This window comes from Cololabis saira, chromosome 15 (assembly GCF_033807715.1).
Source record: "Cololabis saira isolate AMF1-May2022 chromosome 15, fColSai1.1, whole genome shotgun sequence".
Classification (NCBI taxonomy): domain Eukaryota; kingdom Metazoa; phylum Chordata; class Actinopteri; order Beloniformes; family Belonidae; genus Cololabis; species Cololabis saira.
In genome coordinates this window covers 33,962,110-33,978,915 of record NC_084601.1, presented here as the reverse complement: position 1 = coordinate 33,978,915, position 16,806 = coordinate 33,962,110, and positions in this window count along the sequence as shown.

Genomic DNA, 16,806 nt, shown 5'->3' with positions numbered 1-16,806 from the left:
AATCTGACACATGCGGTTCACATTTGGGTCAAAATCTGCCTCAGCAAATTTCATTAAATCAGGTTTCATTTCGCTGGAATCATGGTGAAATAAAATGCATGTGACTGAGGCTCTCGTTGCAGAGGTCAGAACATTATGTGAAATATTTGAATCTGGTCCATGAAACAGTTGAGTCAGTCTGACCATGGAAATATGATCACAATATTGCAACATCATGTGAGCTGGAGGTACAAAAAAAGGCTTTTTTATGGGATAGTTTAACACTCATGTGTGATCCTGGATGGACTGATGGAGAACATGGTTTTCAAACGAAAGTCAGAATTAGTTTAAAGATTGGATTCTGGTTAGGCATTCAGTTGTGGTTATTCATCTCTGTATACAGGCATAATGGAGAGACTTTACCAGTAACAAAAAACACATGTGTGCACTGGTAGTTGTCATGGAGAAGTATAATCAGCAGGCACTTTAGCCAAGTCCCACTTTGCTTTCTGACCTCAGTGAGATGTTGGAAATGTTCCTCTTTAGAATTTGCTCCATCACTTTCACAGATTTGCCAAATGTAATTGTATTGGCAAGGATCTCAGGTTTGGAGAGAGTGAAGAGAATTAGCACCTCCAAACCTGAGACCTTGGTTCTCAATCAGAAAAGGGGGGTAATGTCCTCTTGGGTAGGGAGTGAGGTTCTGCTTCAGGGGGAGAAGGTTAAGGCTGCGTCCCAATACTCCCCCTCGCCCTCGTTTTCTTCACTAACCCTAACTTTTGCGCGTTCCCGTGAAGGTAGTGGTGTCCCAATTCCTCTTTTCACCAAGGGGGAGGGGGCATAAAGAGGGCTAGGGGCTGAGAATAGCCCCTTCAAATCGAGGGTTTGCAGATTCTCACTTGGCGAGCGAGGGGGTATGAAAATTTCCCAGAATGCTTTTCGTCGTCATTTGCAGACTGAATCAAAAAAAAAACATGGCGGACATTTCTTATTTTTTTGGGAATAAAATCAATATTTTGAGTTAGTTTCTGCATAAAAATGCATTTTGATTACATTTCTCGGCGCAAACCAATATTTTACTTTCATAATATTCACTCAGTGAATGTACATAATCCCTTTTTTGTCCGTTGTTCGCTAAGATCGCGCCGGAATATGGTTACGTAACCTACGTAAGCGACGCCGTAGGTTACGTAAGCTACGCCGTAGGCTGCGTCTATTTAACGCAGACCTAAACTCCGGAGCCGGCAGACAGAAAATCTCTAAATTTCGGAGCAAAACAGGCGTAGCTACAACTGTTAGATTTCATCTATTAAACCAACATCTTCCTAAATGATTTATTTCAGCCAGCGTAATTCTCAACAGAGCTGCGTCCCAGAGAGAGTTCTCTCCCGGGGCTGACGGAGCAGCTTGACCCGGCGGACACGTCTCTTCTCGGGCTGTGAGCTGAGGCTGCTCCCCGGGGGCGGCGGCTCTTCTCATCTCCGAAAACAACGGGTCAAATTTCTTAACAGGCGTTATTTGGATAAACTGAGCCCCGGTTGTGGATCTTAAGGTTACCTTTATGCCTGAAAAAATATTAAAACTTAATAAAGTGCCATATTAACAGCGCTACAGCTGAAATTAAAACAGCTTTTGGCTCTCTGCTTCCTGATCAGGTTATGATGAAAACGAGGGGGAGTAGGAGAAATGGGACAGGCACCTGGGCCAAGTGCCCTAAAATCTCCCCCTTCTTTTTTAGGGGTTAGGGAAGAAAAGAAGGGCGAGTGGAGAAAAGTAGGGGGAGTATTGAGATTGGGCCTAAGTATCTTCTTCACCAGCAAGAGAAGAATAGAACGGACAATTGACAAACCAATCAATCGTTGTTCCTGCTTGCCTTTGTTCTTGACTGCAAAGTGTCTAAAATAAGTATAGAGGACTCTCTCTTAGAGAAAGGGAGGACTCAAAGTAGAGCCGCTGCTCCTCCACATGGAGAGAAACCATTTGAGGTGGTTTGGCTCGGATGTCTCTTGGTCCTCTTCCCGGAGAGATATTTCAGGCATGTCTAACCAAGAGAAGGCCTCAAGGCAGACTCAGGGCACAGTGAGGAGAGCACATCTCTTGACTGGCTTGGGAACACCTTGGTGTTGTTAGGATTTTATGAAATTGTTTAAAGGTTTGAAGGGTTTTTCTATAGGATTCTACACTGGTTAGACCCTCCAGGAATCTGCGATTCCGTGATCGCAGATTTCACGGCTGTCCGTGGATTTACAGACCTTCCGTGGATTTCAATGTCTGGTGCAGAAAAATCACTTTTACTGGGGTTAATATTGCATATGTCCGCGCTGAATATGCGAATTATGCGGGGCTCGCTTGATTTCACCGCATCATCGCCGCACATTTTCGCATAAAGTTTGGAAAAAGGGGGGAGTGTTGTGAGTGACATGTCGGGACGCCCGATCGCGACGCGCGGGACCCGCCCGGGGACCTCCGCACCCCGCAGAAACCACCACCCCCCAAACAGCAGCTCTCACCCGCGGGGGTGAGAGGAAAAAGGGAGTGCCGTCGCGGCTGCCGGTGGACTCAGGATCCGCGCTGACCGCGCACCACTGCGCCTGCGAGGGCCGGTGGAGGCGGAGCTCCCATCCACTTGGGGATCTTGGCGGCGGACGCGTGGGGTGACGGAGCTCTGGCTCGTCCCCCTCGTCGCGCCGGTGCGCCTGGCAATCACCCGAGCACTGAGCCGCGGGCTGGAGGGAGAGAGACGGCCGGCCCCCGGGCCGCCACCGCCCCTCTCCTCTCCACCCTCGCTCTCCTTTTTTTTTCTCCTACGACCTCAGATCAGACGAGACAACACGCTGAATTTAAGAGGGAAGAGCTCAGCGCCGAATCCACAACTTCCTGCATATTTCGCATATTTTGCAACTTCCCGCATATTCCGCAACTTCCAGCATATTCCGCAATTTCACTGCATAAAAGCACATAAAAAACCCGCACATTTAATCGCATAATCAATGATTTTAGCCCACAGAATCAAGGATTTTTGCCCGCGTTTTTCTGGAGGGTCTAACTGGTGGTTGCTCTCAGGGCAGGATCACCTCCTGGTTTTTACGACTAGACTGTTAAAACTGTTTAGCTGTTTTTTCTTCTTTAAGTGAAGAGTCTTTTCTGGGTTGACGCCTGAAGTAGGAAGCAATCAACAGAGAAATACGGCTGAAGGGATATGTTTGTCTGCTGGCTCCACAAATGGGGTTCATGTACAAAACAACTTTTCAGTATAAATACGACTGGATCAATGACCACCGTGTGTGCATTTCTTTCCTACCTCTGTGGTTTGAGAAAAGTGTACCTATTGTGCATGATATAATAAAGCTTAACATTTGATTCTGTTCACTGGTTTTCTAATGGTGCACCAGACCAACGAACACGCGGATCTTTCAGTGTCTTCGCAAAGGAACTGGAGGAAGTTCCTGGGGAGATGGAGGTCTAGTCCTCTCAGCTTAAACAGTTGTCCAGTTTATATTTATTTGGATTTATTTGGATGGATTAACTGCAGCAAAACTGCAGCTATTCTTCCTGGGGTCTGACACATAATATACAGTACATGACAAAAATTAAAAGCAAACCTAAAGAGGTAGTAAAGAAAAAGAAAAGAAACATAGAAAAGAAAAAAGTCAAAAAAAAAGGAAATTCTACTACAAAATATACTTTAGATTTCTGTCAAATAAGACCAGTGCTCCTTTTGACACTCACATTAAGGTTACAGTCATTCCGAAACATTTAGATGTAATGCTTTACAATACAAAATCATACCTTCTTTAAATAGCATCAACCAATTCAAACAATGTATACTCATCGACAATGCGTTTAAGTTATGATCACTATCGTAACTTGAACCAATGACCATTTTTAGTAAACCAATAGCCATTTAATAATAATTAAGTTTATATGTATTTATTTAAGAGATGTTTCTTTACTAATAATTTGACTACTTGTATGCTAGTAGTTGGCTCAAAGTGTTTGGGAAGTAAGTTCCATTCATACATAGCTCTGTACATCACAGTTCTCTTACTATAGTTTGTTATAGTTTGTCCAGTGATAAGCAGAAGTTTTTGGATGGAACAGTGGTCAATCATTTTCACTGTAAGCTCTCATGGACCATATAAAACTAGACGGCGAGCCTCCTCTATGGTCCTGACTATGGGCCTGATTTACTAAAGGTTTGCGTGTGTAAAAACGTGTGCAAACTTGACAGCACCCGCAAACCAATGTGCGAGCTGATCTACTAACAGCGTGCAAAGACGACTGCGTCTCTGAAATGCGCAAAATTGCACATGCAATTCAGTTAGTACTTTTGCCCTGATGAATAATCAATATGGGGCGTAACCGGCAGAAATCCTAAATACTGGGAGGGGAAGATGCAAATTTCTCCATTTACCACGCGCAATGAGATTTACCAAGCCTGAAAGTAATTGCGCGTATTGTGATTGCGTCTGTATTTAATACGTTTGAAAGGAAGGTGCTAATCTGCTGCTGCTGTTATTGTGGCAAGGAGGCGACATCCAAAATCAAAGAATACGCAGAGAGAGAGTCTTTATTTTGCTGCATGCTATTTTAAAAAATGGTTTTATTAGTTTTATTAAGTTTTATTAAAGGCCACTTTTTCTTTAGTTCTTCGCCTTCTTGCCACCTTCTTTTAATGTGCCATATGATGGTCCCGTCTGTCACACATTTACTGTCAGTGTTTGCTATATAATATATAATATTTGCAATATACTGTGGACATCTGAATAAAAACTTAACTCATAAATAGATGAATCAAAGCGCTCTCCAGCTCTGTGTCTGATTGTCTTTTTCTCCTCAGATCATGCCGAGCACCACGGGGTCATGCAAACCCGACCAATTCAATATTAAAATCAAATTCAGTCTTGTGGCCCGTTTTTCTATTTCGTATTTTTGATCTGTGCCTAAAATTGAAATATGAAAAACCAGACGTTTTTCCGTTTTTTGTGTTACCAACTGCATTTATTCTATCGCAGGTTTTCTCCGATATTGCGTTTCTTTTGGTAATGTTTAAATTTCTTTGCTGTAGTTCATGAATGTGTTTATTTGCCTCTTCCACTAATATCTCTAACTCCAACTCGTCAAATTTCATTTTGCGCTTGTGACTTGTGACTGTACATTCCATCCAGACTCTCCATGGCGCAGAGTTTGCGCTCGCAAACCGTAAGACACGCAACACCTCATTTAAATACTGCTGTTTGCACCTGTTATCAATTGCGCACGCAATCTTAGTTGATCACCCGCAAACCAAGCAACAACAGCACGCGCAAACTTTTTCAGTGCACACGCAATTTAGTACTCTTTATTTAGGATCTTAGTAAATCGGGCCCTATGAGTAGCTTTTAGCTCCCTGTCTAAATTCCCCTTTAGACCCTTTAACATTGGCAGATACCCCGCGTTTAACACGTGGATCTAGAACTGTGTTCAGGTCCGACTGTGTTCACATGTGTCTCTATGAAGACATGGTTTGTGTCCACATCTGTATTCATCACAACCTGCTGGAAATTGAATTGTCTTTCATGGAGCTTTGTTTGACAGAAATACCAGAGTTGGGTATTTTTGTGTTGGCCTAATTAAACATTTCGTACTTCTCATGGAAAGAAAATAAAACTTCTCTTTTGTAATCGGTAATATTCCTATTGTATAATCTTTACATGAACTTGTCTTTAAAAGGGAACTATGAAATCTGTTTCCACGAGACAGAGATAATCATATTAAATGCTAAATTAAATATTAGATCCAACTAAATGTTTTGCTTCTTCTGTCTCTGTACATAAGGTGAAAAAAAGAGTCTCTAACAACAATGTCCTTGGAAGAAACCGACTCAGTAACAGGGCGATACAGCCAGAAAGAAGAAGACAAACTGTTAACCTGTTGTTCTGTCATCAGTGAAACATGGAGCAGTTTCACAAAATTGGACAAATGTGGACAGATATGGTCTTGCTGTTGCATTCGTGTGACTTGTGAGTGAGGAAGTTTGGAGTTGGTGCAGCATGAACTGTTTTACATACAACACTGATTTCACTTTTATTGACTGTAACAAATAATAGACTTCTATTGAATCCAGTTATCAGTAAATTATTTGAAATCAAAATTATAGAGGTGCACTGAAACTTTAGGGACCACTTTAAGTTGCACAAAACTGATGCTGTTATCTAACCAAAACCCAACAGTCCTATAAAGAAACACCAGAAATAATGTTGTTAGGGCTAATTCTACAAAAAGCTAAAAGGCTGCATATAATGCCACATTCACACAGTCATGAATCATTGATTCATGTCACATAATTAATTTCCCTTTGGGGATTAATAAAGTACTTTGAATTAAATTGAATAAGATCAACCACTGAAACATCAATCTATCAAATGAAAAAGGAATTTGGGAAGAGACTGTGAGCATTGTTGCCGAAGATGACGAGAGTGGTGAATTACCCCCACATGTTTTATTTTGCATTTGAAGAGACGCCACGGCCCCATCGGGATGAGAGCAGACGTCGCAGCACCAACGCCATCAAGACTTTTTTGAAGCACATGAAGGCTTATGCCCGATAATGAACATCCTTACATCTGTACAGGTTTAATGCCAGATTAAAGACTTTATACTAACATTTTGGGGATTTGCTTTCATTCGCATCAGTCCCAGACTTTGATGAGGGCGTATACCATTCTCTTCTCCTCCAATGATTCAATTCAAATTCAAAAATACTTCACCCAAAGGGAAATTAATTAAAAATGAGTCGGTGCTTATAATGATAAAACACTGGCCCTCTGAGAAAAATATAATAATCGTATAATAATGGCATCTAACAAAGCTCCTCCAGTGTGGTTTAGCAATGTGTCTGGAAGCGGATTGCTACATTTCTCCTAAGGTCACATAAGTAATGAAATAAACTTCCTAATTACTCCAAAATATAGTATAAATGTAATGATTTGTACATTTATATTGTGCAGAAAAACCTATGTAAAATGAAAGGAATCTCTTGCACAAAATTATAAAGAGGGTTTAAGGCACTTTGTGAATCATTTATCGTAACGACTATTTTATTTTTAGAGCAACTTGATGTCGTTTTGTTTTTTTCTATTGTTTTCCATTATTTTCCAACACACTGGGATGCAGGATGCATTCTAGCAGAAAATTCTTTTGTGGTGGCGCCTCACACAGTTTGTGCACTGTCTTCGTCCCCAGATAAGTGAATCCTTGCAGTCGATGGCAGCACCTGGTCCCATTCACTGCAGCAAAGACGTTCAATTTCTGTCTGCATTGATTGAACTCCACATTTACACCACAACACTGAAGTTATTTTCCAATTTCAAGCTTCCAAATCTCCAAAATGTAATGAATGTCACCTTTCTTTATATGCATCTGTTCACAACCTGAATAACATGTATAATGTCTCAACCTTGACGTTAACCACACTAGCCTAGCTATTCCAATCCATCTGCTTTGTAAGGAGTTTGTGTTGCATATCTTTGCCTGCAGATAATAATGTTCCAAGATGGATTACTAACAAGTTTAAAAACGCATTGGTTCCTATTGCTTTTGGTCCCCTTAATAACTCAAAGTGAGGTTCTGTTAGTTGTAAAACAGATTGTGCCCCAATAAGGTCATAATAAATATATGTTCATTCCTTAAAGACCTATTATGTCTGCTTTGCTCGTTCTACAATTGCCTGCTCTGCATGATGTAGTTACCAATGCATTCGTAGCACATCGTTGACATTTGTATGAACTGATCATGAAGGTCTAGATGTGCTCATAATACACTGCAAATATAGCCAACATATGCCTAATATCCCTAAATCCAGTCAAAATTGTCTTTTTTTTTCATACCAATGGGGTATGAAAAAAATTCTCGTCTTGTCCTAAAACCGGAAAAATAATAATGTAAATGGTCTTCAGATTTTCTTGAAACAAGACATTTTTACATGGAGTTTTTGAGGTGTAAATGTTTGGTTACGTGCAAACCTGTTTAAGTGATCATGTTGTAAAGTTTCACCTTCCTTTAAGTGAAATAATCTGTGTCTTTTTCATATGAATGATCAGATTTTAAAGTGAAGATATGGTTCAAAGTCCGGGTAAGATTTAGTTTAAGTTCAGTTTAGCACAGCCACAGGCTTTTCATGTCATGTCCTCTCACAGCTCTATCCTAAGCATTCCAAGTGTGATAAGGATTTGAATGCAGCAGCAGGAGACAAAAGAGGCACAAGTTGCAAGCAGGATTCCTTTTAATAGTAAACCAGAAGACACTGCACAGACATCTAAAACACTGAAGACCAATAATAACCAGAAAAACAGCACGAGAGCTAAAATAACCAAACAATAATGGAGCAGCAGAAAGTAAAGAGAGGAGAGACAATAGAGGCAGGGTGTTAATGAGACACGGGTGTGAGCAATCGTCAAACACAAAAAATGAACACTTTCAAAATAAGAGCAGAAGTAAGAACAAAATTTAACTCTTTCAAAATAGAAATAAAAGTAAAACAACTGGTTAGCACACAAAAGTGATGAAAAGTGTGAGAGGTGGAGCCTTCAAATTTCAGGCCCCTAACCTCTGGAATAATATTCCAGTCTTGGTCTGAAAGTATAGCTTAAAACCTTTTTCTACAAAAAATCCTATGCTTAGAGTCAGCTAGCCTGATTTTACTGTGTTTTGGGATGCTTTGCTGTTCTTCTGTTTCTCCGATGCTGATGTTTTCTGATGCTTGTGTTTTATTTTATTATGTGTGATATCTGATCACTTTTATCACTGATGCTGATCTTTTTCTGATGCTGATATTTTTCTGATGCTTATGTTTTTATACATTATTTTATGATGTGTTATATCTAATCACTTTTATCTCTGTTTTTCGTGTTGTGAAGCATCATGAGATGACCTTTGTTATTATTTGAATAAATTGAATTGAATTGAATGAACCAAAGATAAAACTGCGCTGAGTCTTATTGAAGGTAATGTAAAAAAAAATCACAACTAAGCAGGAAAAGCCAGGAGCTGAACAAAACCCTACATCATGTGTGTGTTTCTGTAATGTGCAGTGATGCTGCTGAATACATAAACCGTTGCAAGAGTGAAGGTAAATAGAAACAAGGATCATGTTTGAGTGCAAACTAGGAATCCTGAACACGAGTGACAAACACTGACTGAACAATTTCCTGGACAGATTCACACCCGATCACTCGGGAAGCATTTGAAGGTGGGCTTTGTGACTTATGTCCACAATTGTCTCTGCTGTCTGAACACAAAAGCATCCTGGGATGGATGAATAAACTAACATCACTGGCCTCGGTGTCCTTTTTGACATAAACACCCCAATTGTATCATTCTTTAAGTTTGGAAAAGGGTCTGACTTGGTTTTCTTTCATCTTGACATTCCCAGCTTTTTTGTGTGAGTTAGCACAATTATTTCAAGTGTTGCCTTTGACAATTACAAATATTAACACATTAAGGGCCCGATTTACTAAAGGTTTGCGTGTGTAAAAACGTGTGCAAACTTGACAGCACCCGCAAACCAATGTGCCAGCTGATCTACTAACAGCGTGCAAAGAGGACTGCGCCTCTCAAATGCGCAAAATAGCACACGCAATCCATTTAGTACTTTTGCCCTGATGAATAATCAATATGGGGCGTACCCGCCAGAAATCGCTAAATACTGGGAGGGAAAGATGCAAATTGGTCCATTTACCACGCGCAATGAGATTTACCAAGCCTGAAAGTTTTTGCGTGGATTGTGATTGCGTCTGTATTTAATACGTTCGAAAGGAAGGTGCTAATCTCCACATGCAAAAGGAGAAATATTTTATTTGAATGTTAAATCGAGTATTATTCAGCAAAAGGTTGCCACAGGAGGCACATTCATTTTTTTATTTGTGATAATAAATAAATCACTCATAAATGTTTTCATGGAGAAAAAAGTGTTTCTCATTGTGCGCCTATACTTGTTCTGCAGTTGTCATACCCCGGTGTTGTGCTGTATTCAGCACCCCTGCCGTGAAAAGCACCCCCTCGTCTGACAAAAATTATATTCTCATTCTGTGTCACGTTCTGTTTAGCGTCCAGTTTTGTGTTAATGATTCATGTTTAAATGCACTCATGGATTCGGGTAAAAAAAAAAAAAAAATCGGGTAAATGGTTATTGATGTCATTAATTAATAGCCTGCTTACTGTGTTGTCTTCCATAATATTTGTAAATATATATAATATAAACTCCTAAGTATGTGTTTGTGTGAGTGTGTATATATAAATATATTGAAGTGTCAGTGTGTTGTTTTTTTTCTTGGTCTACTTATCATTGAATATACGAGGGGGTGCTTTTCACGGCAGGGGTGCTGAATACGGCACAACAATTTGCCTCTTCCACTAATATCTATAACTCCAACTCGTCAAATTTCATTTTGCGCTTGCGCTGATATATCCTGCTTTCCATCCAGACTCTCCATGGCGCAAAGTTTGCGCCGCAAACCGCAAGACGCGCAACACCTCATTTAAATACTGAGGTTTGCGCCTGTTATCAATTGCGCACGCAATCTTAGTTGATCACCCGCAAAACACACAACAACAGCACGCGCAAACTTTTTCAGTGCACACGCAATTTAGTAATCTTTATTTAGGATCTTAGTAAATCGGGCCCTAAGTGTTTGTAAGTAAAAATGACAGATGCCTTTTGTACGCGTTGTAATTCAGGGTGTGAAGATGCGCTACGCTCTGGCCACTTGTGATTGAATTTCTCAGGATGCTTTTAAATAATTCAGGTTCTGAACGAGGCCATAAACATTTAAAACCAGATTAAACTAAACTAAACTAGCAACACTGCAGTACACTCATTAACTTGACACTATTACTTTTAATTGAATGCACTGATGAAATCAAGTTAATAGACAAACAGTCAATGACTGTTTTACGAACTGCATTCTTCCCAAACAACAGACGCCGCGGCTGTAGTGACATGCTGCATTATGGGATATAGTATCCTGGGGTTGATACTGGGATACTGGGAATTTTCCCAAGAGCATCAAACATCTAAGTATTTTTTTTTTTGCACATTGCAGATCTGTGTAGTAGTACATCAGTGTTTTTAGCCGTGTGGTATGCAGAAACTGATTGTCAAACAAAAACAGAAAATGACAAATTATTGTCAATTATGAATAAACATACTGTACATTATGTCCGGATTAGGTAGAATTGAACTTTTTGCACACACTGAACAAGAATATATTATGTTAAAAAACAAAAACAAACTACAACTGTGTAAAAAGTAGAAAATTAAATTTTTTTCCCAAACATGGCAGTGGATTGATCATACTTTAAACTTTGGTGTCAGGCTAAGATAATTATTCCAAACTAATTTCAAATTCACAGAGGAAGCTGAAGTTTTTTGGCTTGGCCCCCACAGAAAGTTAATAACTTGGCACAACTAGTAGCCTTTCGTTGGAGAGTTGAACAAGTAGCTTGTTTCTTTTTGGGAGGTTACAGAATACAGCTCCATGTTTTCACAAACTTTTGCATTTGTTCTTCTCACCTCCTTTTTCTTGTGTGATACAGACGGTAGATAATAAAACCACTGGTCAGAGCCTAATTGAGCCCAAAGGTTTGACTCGGATGTTTTTATGCCCGGCAGGTGAAGCGGGTCAGCTTCTCCTCTGACTCTGAATAAACACAAAAACAAGGAAAACAGAGACGAGGCAGCTGAGCAGAAACAAACTCCAGCCTGCTGGAAGATTCACAGGACGGGTCGAGTGTGAACAGGTCTGGATGATCAACCATGCAAAATCTGATCAACTACTTCTCACTCACACACTGAATTAACACTGATACTGTGCCAAGTCAATGATGTTTACAGGTATTGACCCTCGCTGCAACAGAGGACGGGCAGGTGTGTGTGTGTGTGTGTGTGTGTGTGTGTGTGTGTGTGTGTGTGTGTGTGTGTGTGTGTGTGTGTGTGTGTGTGCGTGTGTGTGTGTGTGTGTGGGTCCTAGCACTCGCTTGTGTGTGCGTGCATTAAAAATGAATCCCTAGTTCATTTGTATGTAAATGTGTCCAGACAGCAAACCGCTCTTGTCCTCCTCCTTGTGATGAATAAAGCATCAAGGAGGACCGCAGAGCACCAGAGTGAAGCAGGTGACTTACTAATGAGCATCAGCCCAGACGTGGAGCCAAACTAGTGACTCGAGATGACCTGCAGGAGGGGAGGAAGCAGACAACGTCTTACTATGAAGGAAAACCACGTATCACCGAGCTCCTACTGTTTTGTTTACTGATTCGTGCATCAGAAAAAAATTGATTCAGGCAGAATATATTCTTGAAATGAAACTGCATCCATCTGTTTTAATTCAGAGCTTCCCCTGATTGATTTTTTTCTTCCCCTTAACAGGTTATTTTCACAGCTTGCTCTGCTCTGATTAATTAAGTGCAATTCTCATCTGTGGTGTCAAACAGCCTGACACCCCTGGCATACACCTGCTGCAGCGAACAGACTGAAGGATAAGGTTAATGAAGGCACGATGGTTGGGAAGTGCCAATCTATTGAGCCCCAACCCCCCCACCCCCGATCCCAAATGTGGAGTGCCATCTTAGTCAAAATCAAATAGAAACTTAAATTAATTTAAAAAATTGCCTATGAAATTAATAATATTTTTGTTGTGGTTATTTATTATTATTATTATTATTATTATTATTATTATTATTATTATTATTATTATTATTATTATTATTACTATTATTATTAAATTAATCCTTTAATCCAATTAATAACAATAATAATAATAATAATAATAATAATAATAATAATAATAATAATAATAATAATAATAATAATAATAATAATAATTATTATTATTATTATTATTATTATTATTATTATTATTATTATTATTATTATTATTATTATTATTAAAAATACAGGAGGACTCGTATTTTCTGTCACTTTTCTGTCTCTTCTGGTTTGATTGACATTTCTTCCGGCTGTGGTTTTCTTGTATAGACAAAAAGCAGCACATTAGAAGTATCCTTGGGCAAGAGATCTTTTTTTTTCCCTCCACAAGTGGCCTTTATATCAGATTAGTGAGAAAATAAAGTGAACCCCGACTGGCCTCTGTGCAGGGAGCCCTCTCAACCAGCACCCAAAAACATTGGAGGTATATGAGCTACACCTAATGTGTTAGGGGAAAAAGGAAAAGAAACAAAAAAATCATGTGTAAATGGGTGAATGAGACTAACAGTGTTGACCAAAAGAAGATGACTGAATTATACTCCTGGAACCTGTTTAGTTAATACAACTTGTTCTCTCTAATTTGTGTCCATGTTTTATCTCAAGAAAACGTTGGACAAATAACCTACTTTTATCTTCAACCAAAGCAATAATGAAGTTATTATTTATGATTCAAGCTACGTATTTTTGGGAGAAATGAAGTTGCTATTTTATATTGGTTGATCTTTGGTCTAATCAGGAATATATATATATATATATATATATATATATATATATATATATATATATATATATATATATATGGTTTAAAACGAACAAACAAAAAGATCAACATGCCATAGGCCAAAATGCCCCTCCATCCATCCATCCATCCATCATCCATCCATCCATCCATCCATCCATCCATCCATCCATCCATCCATCCATCCATATCTTCATACCCAACACTGGAAGACCATAACTTAGTTGCTGCCATGGCGACAATGTCCATCTTTTATGGTCATGTGAAACAACGTGTTGTATAAAAATGACATGGACTGGCTTATCAGACGTAGATATCACTTACATGTCGACATTTATTCACGAAATCTTTTCCATTACACTTTGGCACATTCTGCTTTAACTACTTCCACTTATCCGTCTCATACGAGTCTGGTCTCAATACTTCCATGACGTTGATGTGATTAAGCGCCTGAAGTGATTGTTATGTTATTAAAAACAGTCATTCTTCTTGGATTAATTTTAATATTGAAAGTATTGACACAAAGACTGGAGACTGAAAGCAATAAGAGACTTCATCAGACTTGATGAGGCTGATTGTCACCGAGCTCGGCTCGCCCTGGCTCTGTTCAGCACACTTTTCTGTCGCACTTTAATGAGAAACCACATTTACATGAGTTGAAAAAGGTCTTCTCAGACTGCATATATCTGGAAATATCTGACTCTGGGAAATCTTGTGATTCCACTTGATCAAACCTTCTTTTCACAGTTTTACCAAGCAGCCTCTCCAATTGAGCAAAAAAAAGAGCAGTCGTTGGCACAGCAGTTCAAACATCCCAGCACAGTGTTAGTTGAGCTGTGACATGATATAATAATGTTTCCTTTCCTGTTTTCAAAGGGCTTCATTTAATTAATTGCAGCAAGGAGGCCAGAGGCTGTAAACATCTCTGTCACAAAACACGAAACGGAGCTAACACCCTCAGGAAACCAAACAGATTTGACTTTTGCATGTGCAATTTTAAAGCCATGTTTAGCGTCCTGTGAATGCTGGTGAGTGGGCGCCTGCTAAAGCCCCTTTTTTGTACTTCTGATATCCCTCATTTTGTACAAAATATGTTTTAAACTACATAATAGTGTTGTTTAGCTACAATAACATGCACATTTTCTCTCAGGGTCTTTCACACACACACGCCCCCTCCTTAAACTAAAGAATTGAAATGACCACCTGGTTAATAATTGTGTGTGAACTGAAACAATAATTGCCTCTTATGTGTGTATGTGTGTTTTTTTCCAGGTGAGTTTCTTCTTTTGGATTTTGAATTCATGCACGGGAAGTCTCAGCTTTAAATAAGAAAGTTTTGGATTGCTGAACCGGCTGACTGGGTGCAAGACCCATGGAGGCGTCTGCTCTGATGGCTAATTGCACAAATGTATCCTTACATAGTTCCATTGCCCCTGGTGCTCACATTAATTGCCAATTTCCTGCAAACAGATAATCAATTCTCACTCAAAACTGCTTGGATTCATGTGTTTTTTTTTTCCATTTGTTTGCATTTATTCCCATGTAGCAGCAGACCGAGAGCTGATTTAATTGACTTAGTTGACTTTTCCTTCAATATTGTATTTTATCAAATGTAAAGAAACAAGCAAGCAGGGGGAATAAAACCCTTAAAGGCTCAATCTAAAAGAAGAAAACATGCTAAATTCACAGACAGGCTGTTAATAGAAAACCAGTGGGACTGGGTTTCTTTATTTTTTGGTTTCCTTTTTCCTGCTTGCTTTTGCCCAGTTTTCAAATTCACACATATACATATGAAGATCTTTAACACTTACTAAATGATTTACATTACATATTTTTCCCTCGTCACTGGAGAAGAAGATAAACTTTTCCTCTCCCTTTCTTGCTTCTGCAGGAGGGCAATTCTTTCCTCTAAAGTTTTTTTTATCAGCTGAAATTGTGACATTAACGGCACTTGATCACTATTTTAAAGACTATTTTAAGCTGTGAGTGGTTCGGTTTTTAACTTTTGTTGCTAAGCAATGTTGCCCAAAAACTCAGCTTATTGGTTAAAGCTGGCACTCTTGCCTGGCAACATTACCTGATTGTGTATTCTGGAGACACTGGCAAGAGCTTCCAGTTGCAGAAATCTCTTCTGTAAAAATGGCTCAGACGGTGGCATTGAAACTGTTGTGAAGGCCTCAGTACTCTCACCAATGATTCCTCCGTGAATCCTTCTCACTAAAAAAGAATGCACACACTTAGATTATTCTGAAACAAGGGCTAAATGGGCACTTGTTTTGAAGGGGGAATTTCATTTAATAAACTCCTTACGATCCCTTTGGAGCGGCAAACCAAATCAAATCAAATCAAATCTATCAAACTATGTTAGTATTCAATCTCTACACATCTACCCAATTTAATGCCTTTCATGGACGACTGACTAGCTGAAGGGAGTATAATGTAAACAGTGAAAATGTAAAGATTAAATCACTTAGTAAATCAAAAGGAGAAGTATATGATCTAAAAAACAGACAGAAAAATTGTGAAATGAGATACTAAAACCATTAAATCCATTGAAAGCTGTCGAAGCCCTTGAATAATTAACTATTAACAATCCAGAAGTGATTGGCAACGAGTCACCTTGCCTTTTATCAATTATATATGAATCTTGTACTCCAATTAAATACATTTACAGCAGTTCCACTGTATTTCCAAAGCCTACCTGTTAATATTTAACTATAATAAATGACTCTGTGAAAAGAAAAAGGGAAGGAATTATAGTAACACTAATGGTAATAATCTCTGACCATTGTTATCACTTAAGTTAATTGTAAATCGATAAGAATTATAAACAAACATACTCTCCATAAAAACGTGGACCCCAGGGTGCAGTTCCCTGAACCGCCTGTTGGGGTCGCCGCCTGCCACGTTTTCACACGTGTGAGGAAGGAACGTCTCCACGTTTATTGCGTCTGATCCGCAACAACAAGCCCATTTATCAAAAATGCATGAGGCTGATGAAATGCAAACAGCAGTGGGACGAACGGGGAAACTTAACTTTCATTTTTAAGCCACTTCCCGTTCAGAGCCATTAAATTTGTCTTGAAATATTGTCTTTTTTTGGTGTCGGACTCACGATGCCGCTGCTGCTGCTGCTGTACCAGAGCAGGCTGGTGTTTTTAAGGTCAGCTAGAGGATCAAACAGGTGTTAGAAGAAAATATCAAGCCCCGGACTTTTTTTATTATTATCATTACAATTATTGTTATTTTTGTATTGTTTTGTATTCTCTTTAGATCTTTGGCAACTTTTGCAAATGTGTGCTTTTGTAGCAGGCTTTAAAGAGAGGGGCACAAAGTTGGATGTTTA